Below are 15649 nucleotides of genomic sequence, written 5' to 3'. Positions count from 1 at the left end.
TGTATACCGCCTCGGTATTCTGAATTGCGTTAGTTCTGGTCTGAGCTCAGAGCGGTGGTCTGCTCAGGGCCGGCGCTACCATAGAGGCAAAGGAGGCAGCTGCCCCAGGGCCCCAGAGCTTGTAGGGGCCCCCAGTGGCTACAAGAGGAAAAAAAAAATTTCAAATCGGCCTTATAGTTTTTGAGAAAATCCATTTTAAAGTTTCAAAGGAAAAAAATACACATTTAAAAACCTGCCGACTTTAATGGTTAATAGCAAATCCACCTTAAATGCTAGAAACCCTAAATTTGCAGGATATGTTAAGGAGATCATTAGGAATAAGAAGAAAAAACTATTTTTCAAAAAGACCTTATAGTTTTTGAGAAAATCGATTTTAAAGTTTCGAAGGAAAAAAGTATACTTTTAAATGCGGTAAATGTCACTTTTAGTAGCTAACCTAACGGTAGTGTAATTTTACATGCATCAAACGAAAGCGCAATAAATTTCCTGACGGGGTTTCCAGGGGGTCTATACGCAGCCGCAGCGCTTTGGCCAGGGATCGCTATACAGCCGCAATATGGCTGTATGAAGATCCCTGGCATTTTTTCCTATTTTCCCAATTTTTTTTTATGTTTAGAGTGTGGGAATTAAAAAAAAAAATTATGTGGGGTCCCCCCTCCTGAAACTTTTTAACCCCTTGTCCCCCATGCAGGCTGGGGTAGCCAGATTGTGGAGCTCCGACCGATTGGGACTTCACACCCTGACTATACCAGCTGCAAAAAAGGTCCCCTAATGCCGATTTTTGTTCCGTGGTATATGTTGGGGGGGCCCCCCAGGTTTATTTTGCCCTGGGGCCCCATTGTTGCTTAAACCGGCCCTGGGTGTGCTAGTGTGGGTTGATGATGGGAGCCTACTCTCATGAATCTTGGATGGATGGGTGAGTTGCATATTTGTATAGTTCTCCATCAGGTCCGTACCATTGCTCCTCCTTCTAGCCACCCATTGGATTATTTCATGTGCTTTAATGTATTTGTTTCTGTATTTCTGTGCATTTTATTGACCATTGCAGCTTGAGAAAGACCTATGAAGGTTGAAACAGCAGTCTGTTGCAGCTGTCATGTTTATTACACTGTGGTTTGCCAAGAAAACGTAAAGACCTATAAATTACTGCTTGTGATGCCGACTGTTGGTTAGATTTCTTTGAAGTGTGAACCCCTCTGGTACCGGGGTGAAGGTTTAGGCACACCTCTCATGGGCTTCATTGGTTGCTTCTTCACACCAGTCTCCATTCTGAGATATAAATATAGACATGAACAAATCATGGCTCACTGAAAAAATATCTGCCTCTTGAAAGTGAACAATTGAAAAGTAATTATCCAATGTATATGTGCATGCTTTTGACACAAAATCAAGTATAGCAAGGCAAGTGTGGAAAGAGATAATGGATTTATTATTCTGCAGAGATGTTCTGCAACAACCAGGGCACATTTGTTGGTGCTCCTAGAAAGATTATAAATAACTGGAACTGCTTTTTTTCTTTTTGCTATTGGTATCACACATGTCTCTAATTATGCAATTAGTCATTACACTGATTTAAATGAGGAAAAATAATCACTTCAAGGATCAGTTTGTTTTGTATCATCATATGTCCTACAATGGACATTGACCAGAGAACGCAAAGGACAGAGTTGTTTGAGAAGATCAGAAAAAATATAGACAGGCATGTTGAAGGCAAAGGCTATAAGACAATATGTGGACAGCTCAATATTTCTGCAACAAGCTTAAGCTGGCCATACACTAGGCCGATTACCCGCCGATCAACAGCAGATTCGATCACTGGGATCGAATCTGCTGTCACATCGTTCACGCTAAACGCTAATCCCGTCGACCGATCCATGCGGGAAATTACCGTCGATTGCCCGCGGGTAGGGAGTGCGTCGCTAGCGGCGTATGATCGACGCAGGTATACATTACCTGAAGCTGGCTCCTGGCATCTTCTCCGCATCACCTCCCGGCTCCCGGCTGGCTTCTTCTCCGCATCACCTTCCGCATCACGACATCCGGCATCCGTGTATAACTTCCTGTGTCACTGCAGTGACAGCGGAAGTACAAATAGAGGGCGCTCTATTTGAACTTCCGCTGTCACTGGAGTGACAGAAAGTTATACGCGGATGCCGGATGTCGTGATGTGGAAGGTGATGCGGAGAAGATGCCAGCCGGGAGCCGGGAGGTGATGCGGAGAAGATGCCGGAAACCAGCTTCAGGTAATATATGCGGGAGGGGGGGGGGGGGGGGGGGGACAGGCTCAGCATATGGTGAATCGGTTTCAGGCTGACATCGATTCACAATCTGTTTGCAGTAAAGGCAGCCATACGATCCCTCTCAGATTCAAACAGAGAGGGATCTATCTGTTGGTCGAATCTGATGGCAAATCGACCAGAGTATGGCTACCTTTAGAGTCCATGAGACTCTTAAGGTCCATGAGATCCTCAAATGAGCAGATGGATACTGAGAATGGAAGACAAAAATCCAAAGGCAACTTACAAGATCAACTCCAAAGTTGAAGTCCATTAGTGTCTGGTTTCAATATTCATCAATTTTTGAATATTAATGGGCTAAAGTAAAGAAGATTTCAGAGAACACCATTGCTAAAAGGAAAACTTAAAAAGTCAGACAGAAAATTTCAATTTTTTTTTTCTTTTTTTTTGTGTGTGACAAGCATGAGTAAGGCTCCCTGCACACTGCAAATCCGTTTTCCGATTCCGATTCCGATTCCGTTTCCGATTTTCCTTGAATACATTCAACAGAAAAACGGATCAAAAAACGCAGCATGCAGTTAAGATTAAAAATCTGAATCGGAATCGGATGTAAAAACAGATTAAAAAGCGGAATCGGAATCTGAAATGCATGCAGTGTGCAAGAGGCCTAAATGTTTACTTGCACCATCACACAAAGCTTTGTACATGATGCATAATAAGACAATGAAACATACCTACAGTATGTATACTTTATTTCATACATTACCCAGTATAGCTTATAAAACATTTTTATTATCCCAATTACGTGTAATCCTGATTCTACATTAGTTAAAAACCAGGACACCAGCAAATAAATCCTCATCTATAGCTTGCCAGATAACAAGGTGTAGCTCGAAGGCTCCCCCAAAAAATGTTTTATTTATTAAAAAAATTAAACCCATTTTTAGGGCTATAGTTACAAAATTAATAAAACTTCTAAATAAAGAGAATAAATTATTATGCATTGCTTAATTTCTAGGAAACAAGTTTGCAATTGTGTATCAACATTTTCAAATATTGCAAATTAAGATAGCTGATAACATTTTAAGGGCAATGCAGAGGACTACAGCAATTTTCTCCTAAGTTTTCTTCTAGAAGATAATCTTTCATCTTCTGTTTAAAATAACTTCAGCACTCTGCAATGGAAAAAGTAACAAAAAGTAGGTGGAAAAAGTACAGTCAAAATTATTTTGATTGTTTTCTTGCTTTCTGGTGGCTTAAAAGTCACTTTATTGTTAAGGTATGAAAATATCACCTAGGAGAAAAAGTGAATTGAATAAGGGCCAACATAAAGGACCACTATCACAAAAAATTGTAAAATACATGTAAACACATACAAATAAGAAGTATGTTTCTTGCAGCGTAAAATGAGCCATTAATTACTTTTCTCCAGGGTTGAGCAGAAAACCAGTGGCGTACCTAGGGCATTTGACACCCAGTGATGGGTATTAAATGACACCCCCCCCCCAAAAAAAAGGAAGGAGTGCATGTGCTGCGGCATGGTAATGTCAGGTATAGGTGCCCCCAGTATAGGTAGCCTGGAATAGTTGCCCTCTGTATAGCCTAGGTACAGCCACAATGCACAACGTGTTTCCCTACAAATTACACGTGATGCAGCAGTGTTTCGATAAAATATATATAACATAGCAGTTATTAGGTAGCCAGAGAGACCCCCCTTTAGCAAAGGTAGCCAGATGACTCCCCCATTTATAGTATACATAATAACTAGATAACTCCTCATTTAGAAAAGGTAACCAACATGATCCCCAATTACAGTATATACTGTACAGCCAGATCTCCCTTTAGTTTATAAACAGTGTATACAGCCAGCTCCCCTCTGTATAAAACCAGTATACATAGCCATATCCACCCTGTATAAAGCTAGTATATATAGTCAGATCCGCCCTGTATATAGCCAGATTCCTCCCCTGTATATAGCCAGTGTATATAGTCAGATCACCCTTGTATATAGTCAGTGTATATAGTCAAATACCCCTTGTATATAGTCAGATACCCCCCTGTATATAGCCATTGTATATAGCCAGATACCCCATGTACATAGCCAGTGTATATAGCCAGATACCCCATGTACATAGCTATTGTATATAGCCAGATACCTCATTTACATAGCTAGATACCCCATGTACATAGCCAGTGTATATAGCCAGATACCCCATGTACATAGCTATTGTATATAGCCAGATACCCCATGTACATAGCCAGATACCCCATGTACATAGCTATTGTATATAGCCAGATACCCCATGTACATAGCCAGATGCCCCATGTCCATAGCCAGTGTATATAGCCAGATATCCCATGTATATAGCTAGATCCACCCTGTATATAGCCAGATCCATTTTGATCTCTACCCGACAATGCTGCAGTGCAGCCATCTCTGTTATGACATCAATCTTGATCTCTATCCCACAATGCTGCCCATCAATCAATTATGACAATCTGTGACAATGCTGCACACAAGCAAGAGATCTCATTCCCACGGGGTCACCAATGATCAGTTAGTCAATAAATCATTCATCCATTCATGCATGTTCTGCCAGCCAGCCCCCTCATACTAACCTAGCACTGGCAACCTCAGTCAGCCTCTGGCTCTAACCACTTCTCAGGTCAGGTGCAATAATAATCAATTCATGATTCAGGCATGCATTTGCAGTGCAGGCATGTTCTGCCAGCTCCAGCCCAGCCAGAGTCCCCTCATCCCAACCTGGCACTGTCTGACTGCCTCAGTCAGCCTCTGCTCTGTGACATCACTGACATGCAATAAAATATCCATGATTCAGGTACAGTGCAGGCATGTTCTACCAGCCCACTCATACCAACCTGGAACTGTCTGGCAGTCTCAGTCAGCCTCTGGCTCTAACCTCTTGTCTGGTGGTCTGCCTGTAGAGCTCTCTGTCTGCCTGCACTCAATGCTGCATAGATAGTGCACTGCCAGTGCCACCACTGCATAGTTAATGTGATATATTACTCTGTCTGCTGTTTGGCACCACCATGTTTACACCTAACCCCCAAACACATAGACTGTGTGTACAGTGTCACTTACTTTCTATTGGTTGAGGGAGGACTAGTTCCAGCTTCTCAGGCCCAGATGTCATGGAGCAAGTTGTTGTGTCTCCTCTCCAGTCCAGACAGACAGTCCATGCCAGCAAGCTTCCAGAAGTCCAGAGTCATCCAATGTCACAAACACAGTGTCCCCCTCTTGCCTCTCAGCTCCCCCACCCAGGCGCCCACTCTGCCAAAGTTGCTGTTGCTGGCTTGGAGGGAAATGGTGGCAGGCAGTGTGGTACTTGGTGGCAGGCTGGCGGCAGTGGGGTCACGCAGCAGGCAGGCAGCGCAGATCCATTGTATTTCAGACCCTCACACATGGCCAGCTATGAGGAGGACTGGAGTAGAGGAGAGTGAAAATACCGCTGCGACTGCTGAGTACCATGCAATTCCAGCAGGCCAGCGGCTCCCACAATGCACCACAGCCGGAAGCTGGAATTTATCCAATAGAATTACGATGGAGGCGGAGCTGACCTTGTGTCTGAGGAGACCAGACAAATCAGTTCAGGAGGGAGGCGGGGGCAGAATGCTGGCTGCGTGCAGAGTGGACAGTGCAGCTGTGTGTCTGGTGTCACTTTGCATAATTAATAATCGGAAAGAGAATCCGAATTACGGTGTGGCGGGACAGCTTTAGAATTTAAATTATGCAAATGAGATGGCCTTTCTGACACCCCTCTCCCTGTCTGTCACCCGGAGCGCCACGCCCCCTTGCGCTCTATGAATGGTACGTCACTGGCAGAAACAACGCCTATGCGAATCTACGCATCGTAGTTGGCCGCATACGCATCATTAGTTGCTTTTCGTATAAAATAGTAAAATACGCATAGTCATTTACCGCTATTCGTAGCTACGTTTGTTAGGCGTAGTTTGTATGTATTTTGCGTACCTTCGCACGCGTAGTTTCCCTTGCGAGTAACGCGTAACCACATGCCGCTAAGCGTAAACAATGCGTACTTCGCACGTTATGCTCCAGAGCGTAGTTCAGTGGACAGGCGTAGTTTCCACAGTAGGCGTAGATCACGATTATGCGTAGTTTCACAAACAGACCATTCATCGCCACCACTTACAATTTTGACTGGCCTATCAGGTAAAACTTTTGGTTGCTGCTACACCCTTAGCAACCAATAGAAATCTAGCCCACCCCTCCCTCAGTATAAAAGCTTGCAGCCAAGCTCTGGTTACACATTCTGGGTGGTTATTGTGCTGTGTGCTGCGCTTTGTGAGCAGAAGCAGCATACACAGCTGCAGCCAGTGACATTCTACACATCCACATTCCTTGCATTCTTTTGCTATTTTCTTTATATTATTTACTGTGTTAATCTCTGTGTTAGCTAGCTAGCTACTAGGACTTTCTGCAAGGATTTCTGTCTGTGATTTAGTGATAGGCAGCTACAGAAGATAGGAGTAGGACTGTGTGCAAGCTAGTGATGGGCGAACACCTGGATGTTCGGGTTCGGGAAAGTTCGCCGAACATGGCCGAGATGTTCGGCATGTTCGGGCCGAACCCCGAACTTTCCGAACATCCAGCTTTTGGGGGCCCTATGGGGTCGCAGGCATAAGGGGGGAGCATGCCCCGATCGCGGGGGGGGTCGGAAATTCCCCCCACCCCCTCCGCTAGCGCTCCCCCCTCTGCCCGCTTCCCCATAACAAAGTTTCAAGAAGTACCTGCTGTGTCCGGTGGTAGTGTGGGTGGCTGGCAGTGGGCGGCACTATGCAGTGACTGAATGAGGAGGAGGAGTCCGGAGAGTGACGCGTTGAGGGAGGCCGGGCAGCGGGCGGTTCACTGCTGAACCGCCCGCTGCCCGGCCTCCCTCAACGCGTCACTCTCCGGACTCCTCCTCCTCATTCAGTCACTGCATAGTGCCGCCCACTGCCAGCCACCCACACTACCACCGGACACAGCAGGTACTTCTTGAAACTTTGTTATGGGGAAGCGGGCAGAGGGGGGAGCGCTAGCGGAGGGGGTGGGGGGAATTTCCGACCCCCCCGCGATCGGGGCATGCTCCCCCCTTATGCCTGCGACCCCATAGGGGGGCCGTATTCGGCCGAACAGGGCCCTGTTCGGCCGAACAGGGGCCCTGTTCGGCCCTGTTCGGCGGCCATTAGAAGTTCGGGGCGAACCCGAACTTAAAAGGCCGAACACCATCAGGTGTTCGGCCGAACGCGAACATCACCCGAACAGGGTGATGTTCTGCAGAACCCGAACAGTGGCGAACACTGTTCGCCCAACACTATAGTTCCATGCCGTGATCTGTAGTGGAGAGTGGATTTAGTTGCAGAAAGGAACTGTGTGGAAACATATATAGTCCTCCCATCCTTTTCATTTTTTTCCCCTTGATTTTAATTTCATTGTATTATTGCATTCATTCCTTTCCTTTATTCATTCTTTTATCTCACTTTATTCTGCAAAATTTGGCATTGTTCCCCTTCCACTGTACTTCTATTAAAAATTTAAGAAAAATAAACAATGTCCGGCAGAGGTGGAGCTCCCCATGGTCGAGGCAGTGCAGGCTCTGTTAAAAAAAACACCTGTTTGGTCCCTTTTCAGACAAGGACAAGGAATCTGCACCAGGCAGGGGTCAGTCCACAGCAGTCCGGGGACAGACTTCGGCAGGCAGAAGCCAATTAGCGGCAAGTACTAGCCACTCAGCCACAGGTAGTGGACACTCAGCATCAGGCAGTGGTGCATCAGATCCCAAAAGGGGGTACAGCCTGATGCGATCATATTTTACGTCACAGAAACCACGGACCATTGCGCATAGCCAGACTGAAGCCTTTGTGGAGTGGGTGGCAGGAGACAGCGCTATTTGTCAGTCCCCAAATGCTGAGTTACCAAGTAGCAGCAGTACCACCAGCAGCACTTCCATGCCTCCTCCAAAAGCTGCCCTTAAACCATGTGTCATTCCCTTTGATGACACAATTTCAGAACTTGTTGATGAAGCTCTGCAGCGGTCAGACATCGATATGGCGCATGATGCCCAGAGTTTTCTTTTGGATGATGATAATGATGTTGAGGGGGGGGGGGGGGGTGCCAGCCAGAACTTGACAGAACTTGACATCCAAGTGTAACTGTCCTCGGATCCTTGAAAGACTTTAAGAACATACCGCTGGTACAAAAATACTTTTCTTTATTGGTAACATCATCAGGATAGGGAATCAGGAATAAAGATGATCACAGTTTTAGTAATATTGGTGGCTGAACATGGTAGAATGCGATCTTAGCAGTTTCAAGTGGTACAAAGTGATTTCTAGCGTAGAAAGCGGTAGAACTGGGGGCAAACATACAAAAACAGTATTCAGTATAGACTTTAACATGTAACCACTAACATTCTCATTAGCAGCATGAATCAGTATACATAAACCAAGATAGCTCACCTATTTTCGCCTCATAGGATCTTAAGGGCAGTTTCTCTGCTCTGTCTCTCTCTCTCGTAACCTCTGAAGATTCTGTCTGTAAGATGGCTGCTGGCATGTCTGGCTAGATTCTAGAAGATCTCAGAGTGAGGCTGGTTTCTGATTGGACTAGACTGTCAGGTGACTGGAGTACTCAGATTAACCATGTAATATCCTGTGCTTAGCTAGCTATTATATAGCTGATGCTGCAGGCTGTTACTCTGCACACAAATAAACTTTAACAGCAGGCTAACTTTTCTGCTTATCATACAACAGACCTATATAAGTATATATATTGTTCTGTACAGAAAACTAGCCCTAAATTGCTATAAACGTATCATATATTAACAGTAACTATGAATTATGCTGTTCAGTTGTTAGATTGGCTTGGGCGGGCAGCTACACTCTCACCAAATTACCTCTAATGTATGCTTTAGTTGTTGAGAGGGGTTGCATAAATTAAGGGAATCTTAATTATTCCTTCTTGCTAGGCATTTTGACAATGTCCTTTATTATTCTCAATAAGAATAACCAGTTTTTGGATAGGACGTTCTAGTATGAGTGGAGTGGTGAGACGTTCTTCTTTCTTACTGGTAATTTGAAATCTCCCATCTGTAATTTCACTCTTCTCACCAATCCGTCTTTGTCTTTCTGAACTTCAAGAACTTTTGCAATTCTCCATCGATTTCTGGGAATGTCCTCTTCTTTGACCATCACTATGTCGTTTATTTGAACATTTCTCCTAGGAGTATGCCATTTTTGGTCCTTGGCTGTTGTGTTTAAGGCTTGAATTCACTTTAGGATCACAAATTGCTATTTGCTATATTTATGTCCATTGTCGACATAAAAGTTTTTCTTAATGAAGTTGGCTGCAGATGGATAACTTTTTTCACACATGACAGCAATGGGGTATTTACGAAATCTACAGAGAACTCCAGACAGCGTATTCGTGAGGTCTGGTACCGTTAGCAGATAATCATTCAATGCAACACCATCATACCTTGCTGAACAGTCAAATACCACTCTGATCTTGTCTGGTTTCTTCGAGTGATAGACACCTTGATGTGGGATGTACCAAACCTTTCCCAGGTCTGGTTGATTTTCAGCTCTTTCTGCATCTCCGTCTTGGATGAAGCCTTCCATAAACTTAAAATAGTCGCTTTTGAATTTTGGCTCTCTTCCCAGCTTCTTCTCCAAATGTCTTAGAGAAGGCAAGATTCCTATTGTCTGGAAGGTAAGGGCGTTTTTTGAAAGGTAAAGGCATCTCTAAATGTCCTTGTTGGTTTTGCTGAATGCCATCTTCCAAGATGTGTAGGAATTTTACATCTTCTTGAGATATGCTCTTTTCCTTTGAGCTGGTGTCTGCAAAGTCAGACTCAAGAATCTTGATTACTGTAGCAGGACTTGGAGTCAGTGGTGCTCACCGCCAGGTCGTGATCACGCTTACGCGTGGATTCACGACCATTTTGACGCATTCCGCCTCGGACACGCTAAGCCGTGAATAGATTTTCAACCACGAAAATCTACTTCGGCTTCGCGTGAATGCGGACAGAAATCCGCATTCACGCTCGTGAAACCCGGCGCTGAAGTCGTGGTTTGCGGAAATGCGTCAAACTATGCGGAAGTGACACATTGCAGGGCAATCAGAGTGCCCCAGCCAGGCCCTAGCAACCAATCACAGGAGGGGAGCTATGCCCTCCCCTCCTGAATATAAAGCGGCGGCCATGATGGAAAAGCTCTGTCCTTGCTAGACTGTGGTGCTGAGAGGATTATCTCCAGGCCATTGTTGTTTGAGCAAGTGCATTTATTGTGTTAAAAACAAAGCGGTTTTTTTGCTAACACTGCTCTTATACTGTACACAGTTAGCTAGTCAGTGAGTGATTGCTGTAGTTAGTTGTAGTCAGTGTAGTGTAGTGGGAGTGTGGGAGTCTAGTGATTATTTAACTGTGTGTAGTGCAGGCAGGTTCAGTGCTGCAGTGTAGTCGGTGTAGTGGGAGTGGGGAATATCTGTGTGTAGTGCAGGCAGGCAGGTTAGTGCAGCTGCAGTGTTCACTTGTATATTCCAGTGACAGTTATACACTTGTACTATTTGCAGGCAGCCAGTCACACCGCCGGCGCCGCCACTCTCTGCCAGCGCTGTTCATTCATTCTGTCAGTGACCTTGTGCCGTGCCCAGTGCCCACTGCTCATTCGCTGGCATATGAGCATCTCATTACACAGTGTGACATCCTTGTGTGCCCACTGCATCCTTCAGTGACCTAGTTCTATATCCAGTGCCCACTGCTGTGCCCACTGCATCCTTCAGTGACCTTGTACTGTGCCCACTGCATCCTTCAGTGACCTAGTTGTATATCCAGTGCCCACTGCTGTGCCCACTGCATCCTTCAGTGACCTTGTACTGTGCCCACTGCATCCTTCAGTGACCTAGTTGTATATCCAGTGCCCACTGCTGTGCCCACTGCATCCTTCAGTGACCTTGTACTGTGCCCACTGCATCCTTCAGTGACCTAGTTGTATATCCAGTGCCCACTGCTGTACCCACTGCATCCTTCAGTGACCTTGTACTGTGCCCACTGCATCCTTCAGTGACCTAGTTGTATATCCAGTGCCCACTGCTGTGCCCACTGCATCCTTCAGTGACCTTGTACTGTGCCCACTGCATCCTTCAGTGACCTAGTTGTATCTCCAGTGCCCACTGCTGTGCCCACTGCATCCTTCAGTGACCTTGTACTGTGCCCACTGCATCCTTCAGTGACCTAGTTGTATATCCAGTGCCCACTGCTGTGCCCACTGCATCCTTCAGTGACCTTGTACTGTGCCCACTGCATCCTTCAGTGACCTAGTTGTATATCCAGTGCCCACTGCTGTGCCCACTGCATCCTTCAGTGACCTTGTACTGTGCCCACTGCATCCTTCAGTGACCTAGTTGTATATCCAGTGCCCACTGCTGTGCCCACTGCATCCTTCAGTGACCTTGTACTGTGACCACTGCATCCTTCAGTGACCTAGTTGTATATCCAGTGCCCACTGCTGTGCCCACTGCATCCTTCAGTGACCTTGTACTGTGCCCACTGCATCATTCAGTGACCTAGTTGTATGTCCAGTGCCCACTGCTGTGCTCACTGCATCCTTCAGTGACCTTGTACTGTGCCCACTGCATCCTTCAGTGACCTAGTTGTATATCCAGTGCCCACTGCTGTGCCCACTGCATCCTTCAGTGACCTTGTACTGTGCCCACTGCATCCTTCGGTGCCGTTGTACTGTGCCTGGTGCATCCTTCAGTGACCTTGTACTGTGCCCACTGCATCCAGTGATTCATTACTAGCAACATGTCTGGCAGGGTTTCGCGGGGTGAGAGGAAAGGGAGTTCAATTGCCTCAGCCACTTCTGGGACTGCTCCATGTCCAGGGAGAGGACGCCCAGCTGTACGTGGTCGTGATGCAGCAGAAAGGGGGGCAGCAAAGCCTGGGCTGAGTCAGCGGACGCCATTGTCCAAATATTTTAAAGTTTCTGGTCTCCGTGTGGTGGTTGAGCAAATGGAACCTGACGTACTCATGGACATCATGATTTCCTCCCAGACCTCTACTGTGAGCACCACTCCAAGCAGCAGCAGCAGCAGCCAACGTCCCACGCTTGTTGTGACATCCACCCCAGCACCCACTGGTCAGCAGCCCTCCCAGGATGACAGCGTTCTGTCCCTCAGTCTGGCTTCTGGGAACCTGCTGATGCAAGAAGCTTAGGACTTACTGGGGACCGATGTGGCAGAGATTGAGATCGGGCCACAATCACAAGCGTTGTTGAGTTCTGGTGATGAAGAAGAGGGGTCTGTGTCTGGGGATGTAGGGACAGAAGAGGAGGCGGGGGAGTCAGAGGAAGAGCTGGATTATGATGATGCTGCTGATGATGACGACGTTGTGGACCCTAACTATGTGCAGCCTGCTGAGTCCGTGGAAGAATGGTCAGAGGCAGAGCAGGATGACGAGTCACCTCGGCCTAGGCAAGGATATTGCCATATGTCAGGCAGGGGCATCGGCAGCAGTGGGCATGGAGGAAGTAGACAGGACACTGCTTCAGCCGGCACCACCACCATGCAACCCCCGGCAACTACTACCACACATTGTTCCACTGCACCCTCTGCTAGTGGGGGCCGCAGTAAATTAAAGTCACCAGTGTGGGATTGCTTTGAGGAATGTAGTGATGACAAAAGGTATGCGGTGTGCAGGTTATGCAGCAAAAGATTGAGCCGTGGGAAAAGTCTGAGCAAGATGGGTACCTCATCCCTCCAGGGCCACCTGAGAAGCTGCCACTGCCGCGAGTATGCGGACTTTAAGAGGAAGCAGGCACTGCTGGCAGGGGTTCCTGAGAGCAGAAGGCCCACCAGCGCAGCAGCATCATCGCTCCCTCAGGGTTGTGAATCACCCACAGCAGCAGCAGTAGTAGCATGCAAGCGCTCTTCCACCTCGGCTACTCAGGACACAGACATTGAGGCTGGCAGCCAGTGTTCGTCTCTCTCCTCTGTCTCCCCTGCATCCCAGCGTCGTCAGACCCTGCTGAGCGACACCTTTCAGGGTCTGACCAAGCCTCTGCCTCCAAGCCACAGGCGGATCCGCAAACTAAATGGCTTGCTGGCCCGGGCCATGGCATCACAGCTTCTTCCCTACTCCCTGGTGCAGGAGGGGAGCGCCATGCGGACGCTGCTCCAATTTGGCATCCCCGAGTGGCAAGTCCCCAGTCACCACTATTTCAGCAGGAGCGCGATCCCAGCACTCCACAAGTTTGCGGTGGAAAACGTGGCCCGTTCCCTGGACTACTCTGTGGGCAAGCGGGTCCACGTGACCATGGACTCGTGGAGTAGCAGATTTGGGACAGGTCGCTACCTGTCCTTTACGGCCCACTGGGTGACACTGATGGAAGGGAGGGAGGACAAGAGCGCATCAGCCCAGCTAGTGGTGCCACCACGCGGGATCAGGGGGGATGCAGAAGGGTCCTGTCACGACACTCCCTCTGCACCCGGAAAGCAAGCCCGCCTCGGCAGCAGCAGCGCCAAGCCTCGGCACTGCCAAGCCCTTTTAAAATTGGTGACCCTGGGGAAGGAGAGGCTTACGGCCACCAACGTCCTGGCCGCCCTCAGGAAGCAGGAGCGGAGGTGGCTGACCCCCAGAGGCCTGGAAGTGGGGTATGTGGCAGCCGATAACGGGGCCAACCTGGTGGCAGCAGTGCAGCAGGGAAACCTCCAGCACATCCCCTGCTTGGCCCACGTGCTCAATCTTGTGGTGCAGCGCTTCTTGCGCACCTACCAGGGGATGAGCGAGCTGCTGCAGGATGCCCGGGCGGTGGTACGCTTTTTCCGCCTGTCAGCCACTGCCTCTGCACTCTTGTCCACCTTAGAGCAGCAGTATGGAAGGCCACAACACCGGATGATCATCGACATGCCAGTTCGCTGGATTTCGACTCTGGCCATGTTGGAGCGGCTGTGTCAGCACAGGCTGGCTCTTAGGGCCTACATGCTAGACCCAAGTGTCCCCAGCAACCAGCAAGTCCCCATGATTACTGCCACTCAGTGGACACTGATGCGGCAAGTATGCCTGGTGCTGAGTCCCTTCCTGGAGGCAACCAAGATGGTCAGTGAGGAGCGGGCCTCTGTGTGCCAGTGGGTGCCCTTGGTTTGTCTACTGGAGCAGGCAATGGACAATTTAATTGAGCGTGGGGATGAAGCCCTGAGGCAGTTGGAAGAACAGGAGCAGATGGCAGCACAGTCCAGCTCAGAGGAGGGCTCACAGCAGGTAGTGGAAGAGTTGGAGGTCCCTAACCTGAATGAGGAGGAGGAGCAGAGTGCAGCAGGCGTTGTACGTGGATGGCGGTTTGAGGAGGACAACGACATGGCACAGGAAGAGGACAGGCATGCGTTATGGGACAATGGCGAGGACGAGGAAGATCTTGCTGGCAGGGCCCACTTGTTTCCCATGGCTGTGCACATGTTGCGCTGCCTTCGCAGGGACCCCCGGGTGATCCAGATGCGTTCAAGGGAGGACATCTGGATTACCTTGATGCTTGATCCCCGTCTGAAGGGGAAGCTGGGAGACTTAATGACGCCATCCACCACCGAGCAACGCATAAGGGAGTTGAAGGAGGCCCTTGTGCGCAGACTACTGGAAGCATTCCCCCAGCCTTCCACCCCCACTGTAACTGCTCTGCCAAGCCAGCAAGAGGTGCCTGCCATTGCCACTAGCAGCACAACAACAACCACCAGCAGCAGCAGCAGCAACTGGCGCCCCGGAGACCTGAAGAGCCTAAGCAAGAGCCTGTATGTAGTGCAGCAGCCCAGAACAGAGGTGCCCGCCACAGCATCCACCACCAACCAGCACAAGCAACGACTGACCACCTTGGTGTCTGACTATATGGGGTCATCCAGCGGGCTCAATGACACCGACAGCCCCGTGGACCCCTTGGAGTACTGGGTCAAGAGACTGGACATCTGGAGCGAGCTTTCCCAGTATGCCCTGGAACTCCTATCCTGCCCTCCTTCCAGTGTCCTCTCAGAGAGATGCTTTAGTGCGGCCGGTGGCGTGGTCACAGAGAAGCGCTCTCGGCTCTCCCACGCCTCTGTGGACAAACTCACCTTCCTGAAAATCAACCAGGCTTGGGTGGAAGGTGATTTCCTGGCCCCTATTGTCGGACACAGGGGGACATGAAGTGGCTGCTGCATGTGCTGTTGTTAACTATGCCTGCCTTTATAAAGACAGTTACTACCTGCCTAGTGCCTACCTTGGTTAATTTTTTGGTGTTATGGTACTACTACCAGTAAGTTGCCATGGTCCTCCTTCTGAGCTGCTGAACTGACCGCCCGCTTTGTCCTCCTGACTCAGTCACTACTACACTCTGCGTTCACACTGCCCGGGTCACTGGGTGCATTT

The sequence above is a fragment of the Hyperolius riggenbachi genome, chromosome 2 (genome assembly GCF_040937935.1).
Source record: "Hyperolius riggenbachi isolate aHypRig1 chromosome 2, aHypRig1.pri, whole genome shotgun sequence".
Classification (NCBI taxonomy): domain Eukaryota; kingdom Metazoa; phylum Chordata; class Amphibia; order Anura; family Hyperoliidae; genus Hyperolius; species Hyperolius riggenbachi.
The sequence above is the reverse complement of the archived record's forward strand: the minus strand, read 5'-3'. Positions refer to the sequence as shown.